This window comes from Mus pahari, chromosome 16 (genome assembly GCF_900095145.1).
Source record: "Mus pahari chromosome 16, PAHARI_EIJ_v1.1, whole genome shotgun sequence".
Classification (NCBI taxonomy): domain Eukaryota; kingdom Metazoa; phylum Chordata; class Mammalia; order Rodentia; family Muridae; genus Mus; species Mus pahari.
The window spans coordinates 28,242,249-28,248,045 of NC_034605.1; the positions used below are offsets into that span (position 1 = coordinate 28,242,249).

A 5,797-nucleotide genomic window follows, 5' to 3' on the forward strand; every position below is an offset into this window, starting at 1 on the left:
CATTTCCTTTATTATAACAGTATTCCAGGGACTAGAGAGACAGTAGGAGCACTTGCTGCCCTGGGAAAAGACCAGACTTTGGCTCCTAGAACCCATAGAAAGTGGGTCACAAATGTTAGGTCCCAACCTCTAAAATGACAATCTGGGCTTAGCTCAGGCCAGAGGCTGACTGGGCAAACACTCAGAAATCTTATAAAGTGGGGTTCTCTTTCCCAGGAAAATCTATTGCTCTCTTATCTGTCTCTATAGCCCACAATATCTGTAAAGGACCTTCAGTTCCCGATGAACTCAAACAAGTTTCCAACAGTCTTGTCCCTATAGGATGATGGAGAATTTTCCTAAGATTTGAAATATGAATGGAAGTTTTAGGATCACTCTCTGATCAGCCCATGGTTGCTGGATGCAGGTCCCTCTCATTCTTCCACTGATTTTGGTGAAATCCTGGCCAACTTTAGGCAGCAGGTATCCTCTGGATTTTAGAAGGCCGGCCGTTGGGGTGAGGGAGCCCCAAAGAGCAGGGTTCAGTACGCAGGCTCATCCTCCATTCCTAAAAGGACAGAAGTTTCAGATCCAACGCCTTCTTTTCATGAGATGTTCTCATTCGCTGGCTATGATGTATAAATTCTAGTCATAGCTGTTTTTCTGGCTCAGAGGCATGTGGAAAGTTACTGGAGGCAGATTCTGTGATGTGAGGCAGGTCTTCTACAATGATCACAGTAAGTACCTCAGGTGATTCTCTTTCTGGTGTGTCAGCGAGGTCTCTTTGGTCTGACCATTACTAGCTCTAAAGCATTGACTATTGGCAGTGGGGGGGGGGTGGTAGTGGTTATTATTTTTTATCAGGTAGGGGCATTTGTTTATTTTTTTTTTCAGATAGGGTCTTATGTAGTGGCCCAGAAAGGCCTCAAACTCATTGTGTAGCTAAAGATAATCTTGAACTTCTGATCCTTCCTTCTCTATCTCTGAGTGTTAGGATCGCAGGCATAGGCTAGAACGATTGGTTTCATATAGATAGCTTAAAATGTCATAAAAAAAGCAGGGGGACCAATCTTACTTTCATGTTGTTCTGCTAGCCTGTCAGTAAAGACCAGCATCCCAAATATTTGAGAGTATCTATGTCATTGCTGTCCAATAGACTTTTCTGCCCTGATGGAAATGACCACTCCCAGATAGCACCTAGTGTCACCTGTGCTTAGTAAATGATAGCATGACTTTCTAGTTTAATGATGTGTGTGTGTGTGTGTGTGTGTGTGTGTGTGTCCAGGTGTCTTCTATTGCTCTCCACCTTACTTTCTGAGACAGTCTCTCACTTTACCTGCAGCTCAGTGATTCGACTAGGCTGGCAGGCCAGTGAGCTCCAGAGTTCTGTCTGTCTGCACCCCTGCCTGCCAGCACTGGGGCTGCAGATGTCCACCACATTCAACTTGTAATAGGATCTGGGGATCAGAATTCAGTTCCTTATACCTGAATGACCAGCAATTAACTCACCGAACCATCTTAGCAGTCCTCAGTTTAATTTTAGTGGATTCACATTTAAATTTGAATAACCACATGAACTCATAGCAACCATATCCCCCATCCCCCCACCACCCTGCCACCCCATCCCCCCACCCCCATCTTTTACCTAGCTCCTCTAGCCAGGTTCACCTCCTAAAGTTTCTAGGACTTCCCCTAGACAACACCACTTACTGGAGACCATTTATTCAACTACAGTTGTCTGTGGGACCTTTCACATCCAAACTATGTCAAGAGAACTGCATTCATTCCTTTCCAAGGACGGAGTCCTTAAGGATCTTGTCCCTTCCCAGAGGGGACACCAAGCTTCCAGCTGGGCTGACATACTCAAACTCACATAGAAAGTCTATCTTTTCTTAGTTTGCTTGGCTATAGGAACCACTTTGAGTGACATGAGTCTAGAGAATAGATGTGAAATATTGTATTCCATGCATTTTTTTTACCAGTTTTTCTCTCTTAATTTTTTTGAACATAGAGTAAGATGGAATATATATATACATATATAATTATTTATATAATAATTATTATTGTTATATAAAAGTATGTATAGTACTTCTTACAGTATATAAAAACTAAATATGACAAAAGTCCCAAATAAGGCTGATTTAAAATCAGAAGTACCTGGTCCCTCAGTCAGGTGAACTGTGGCATTAGGAAAGCTCTTCTACATTTTCCTGCAAACATTCATCTAGAGACGGATTGATTTTCCCATTAGAAGATAATGTGGACATTGACTGAATGGTGATGCCCACTGCAGCTAAAAAAAGACAGACTGTGCTTCACTCAAACTGGCCAGTTATAACAAATGGCCATAGGGACACACTCAGTTGCAATCTCAGTAGCTCAGCATGCCCATTATTTGTGCCTGTCAAGGAGCTAGTTTACCTCATATAAAACAAATACAAAGCGGGATATGGTGGCTTACATAATGTACTCCCAGAATCGAGGGGCCAGGCAGGAGGATCACTATGACTTTGAGGCCAGTCAGGGCTACATAGTGAGTTCCAGTCAGGGCTACATAGTGAGTTCCAGTCAGGGCTACATAGTGAGTTCCAGTCAGGGCTACTTAGTGAGTTCCAAGTCAGTGAAGGACTCTATCTCAAAAAACAAAAATCAGAAACCTTGAAACTGTTCATATAAATATGGTTTTAGTCCATGGCGATCTGATAGGATGCATGGAATTATTTCAATCTTCTTGTATCTGTTGAGGCCTTTTTTTGTGACTGATTATATGACCATATAATCAGTTTTGGAGAAGGTACCATGAGGTGCTGAGGAAAAGGTATCTTCTTTTGTTTTAGGATGAAATGTTCTATAGATATCTTTTAAATCCATTTGGTCCATAACTTCTGTTAGTTTCAGTGTGTCTCTGTTTAGTTTGTGTTTCTATGATCTGACCATTGATGAAACTGGGGTATTGAAGTCTCCCGCTATTGTTGTGTGGGGTACAATATGTGATCTGAGCTCTAGTAATGTTTCTTTTGTGAATGTGGGTACCTTTGCATTTAGAGCATAGATGTTCACCACAGACTAAGGCTGGTCTTCAAGAGCAACAAAAACAACAGAAATCCCACATTTACGTGGAAACTGAACAGTGCCCTACTCAATGATAACTTGGTCAAGGAAAAAAATAAAGAAATTAAAGACTTTAGAATTTAATGAAAATGAAGGCACAACATACCCAAACTTATGGGACACAATGAAAGCAGTGGTTGAGTGCATATTACTTTTAGTTTCAGAAGATATCACGTATATTTAAGAGGCATTGAACTATTATAAATTATTTTGATGACTTAAAAAAGCCAATACTGAGTTGCATATTTTAAAATAAATCATATTCATTTAATAAAAACAGAAAAAAGAAATATGGTTTTGATTTGTTACATGAATACCTGGATCATCTCTCTCAAAGATCCTCTTTCCTGTGTGTGCTAGGTAAATACTCTACCGCTGGCTGATCTGTACGGTCAGCCTAGCCTCTTCCCTTGTGGTACAATTTATTTCCCGCCCCACAGCTACTCTATTCCTTTAGCTTCAAAGTAGCCTCAGGACGGGTTTCCATTTCTTCCCTCTCTTATTTACCCTCTCTTTTTCCTCCTGCTTCCTTCTTTTCTTCTTTCTCTTATTTATTTATTTATTTATTTATTTATTCATTAACTTTTTATTGGCTCTTTGTGAATTTCACATCATGCACCCCAATCTCACTCATCTTCCCCTCCCCACCTACCCGTACCTGCCCTCCACCCTTGCCACCTTCTCCCCCAGAGAGAAAGAAAATCTCATTGTGGAAGCTGTAGCGTGCCACAGTGTGCACCACAGTATTCCCATTTGTCCAAACGGCAGTGCTTGCAAATGTTGATTGCAATGACTGGTTGGTCTGGCACATAGCCTCTCGCTTCTGCTACTCTACCAATACTGCAACCTCCTCTGGGATATCCTGTTCTTGCCCTGTGTGATGGAGACCCTATAGTTTTGGATCTGTAGGACTGACCCTTCATACACTCCAGATTCATTGATTCGTTGACTGAGTAGATGTTGGGGTGGGTCAATTCAAAGCCCTGGATCTGGGCCTGAGAGGTATCTGATTTGGTCAGCCCACTGGCTCTCCCACTCTCTTACTCTCAGGGTGGCTCATCGGGAACCCCTGTAACCAGGGAGAGCTCTACCCTACTGTCCAGGTGAGGAGTGGGGCCTGCTCTCCCAAGTGGTGCAGCTAGTGAGGCACATGGCCAGTTCTTCCATAGATGGTAAGGGATAAAAGAGGGAAGAGAGTGCCTCTCCCTCATCTGTACCAACATCCAGTAGAGAAGAAACAGAGCTAGTTCTCCTGGGCTCATGCCCTTGGGACCTGCTCACCTGTAACACCCACATCCAGGGTTAGCTCTATTAGGCTACCCAGGCAAGGTTTAGGGACTGCTCTCCCAAGTGCTGGAGCAGGTGAGGAGCAGGGACAGCTCTCCTGCTTTTATGACACCAGGGATAGTTCTCCTGCTTGCAATAGGTGGCAAGGAGCAAGGGTGAGGGAGGGCATCTCTTCCTCATCCATGATACGACATGTGACAAGTGGTAGAGACAGTCCTTCGATGCTTGTGTCCTTGGTTGGTTCATCCATAACTCCCACAATGTGCCAGGCCAGCTCTCCTGAGTATTTCGGCTGGCTAGGGGTGGGGTCAGCCCTCCCATTTTCTGTGTCTCCAGGGCCAACTCTCCCATGATGCTAAGGTGAGGGGTGGGGCCAGTTCTGCACAGCCCTCAGACATCAACATATCCTTGGGCAGCAGCCCAGGCAAGGACATATGCCTGGCCTTTGGTGGTAAGAGACCTCTGCTGCTATAGGGCCACAGACCCAGGCATGCCCAAGTGGCAGCACAGGCCAGGCCCCTACTGTGGTCCCACATGGCATCACCAGCTAATCATATCAGGCTCTTCCTCACTACCCTTGAATCTCCAGTTCTGCCTTTCTTCATTTTGCCCATATCCTTCTGTTTCTCTTTCTCTTTCATTTCTCTACCACTTACTTGCTCCTCTTAGTGGTTCCTGGAGTCTCTGAGTGTCTGGGATTATCTCAGGAGTGGTCTCAGGAGTGCTGTGTCCCACTCATGCATTGTGGTGCTGGGCAGGGGTCATGCTGGGTAGGATCTGCTCCCCCAGTCCCAGCCTCTGCACTAAACTGGTGGTCATATCAGGATAGATCCCTGTCTGGGCGGCAAGGCGTTGGTCTGGTGGTCATCTGTGGCTTGCTCCTAGCCCAGCCTGACGGAGTGCTCCCATGCAAGGGTCATCATCTGTCTCAGGCTCACTCCCATCTGGGACCCGAGGTCCTGGGAGGGTTCTTCTAGTTTCCAACTTGCTCTCAGTCCTGGGAGCCTATCCGGGTCTGCATGGCATGGGACTGATATCATTTCAGGCTAGCTCCCTGTCTTGGCCCCTTGGTGCCACTCTGGTTGTCAATTCAGGCTTACTCCCCTCACCCCCACGAAGGGAATCTTAGGCTAAGAATCATTCAGCTGCTCACAAGCCTTAACACTGAGTATAGACAAAACTACTCTCCTCTCTGCCACCTACTGACTCACAAGTGACACAGCAGCCATATCTGCAAAACATCTAGGGGCAGGCTTTTTGTTTACCTTATAACCATAGCTAGCTTGAAACTTATGTCAATCAGGCTGGCCTGGAACTAATATAAACTTATCTGCCTCTGCCTCTGCCTCTGCCTCTGCCTCTGCCTCTGCCTCTGCCTCTGCCTCTGCCTCTGCCTCTGCCTCTGCCTCTGCCTCTGCCT

The 5,797-nt window shown here is 45.2% G+C and overlaps 1 non-coding gene across 1 annotated transcript; it reads right to left on the reverse strand.

The window, feature by feature from the left end:
• Positions 1-5,498: 5,498 nt before the first annotated feature.
• Positions 5,499-5,630, reverse strand: LOC115065624. Its single transcript, XR_003845399.1, has one exon. It is a non-coding gene; the product is annotated as a small nucleolar RNA SNORA17 (small nucleolar RNA).
• Positions 5,631-5,797: the final 167 nt, after the last annotated feature.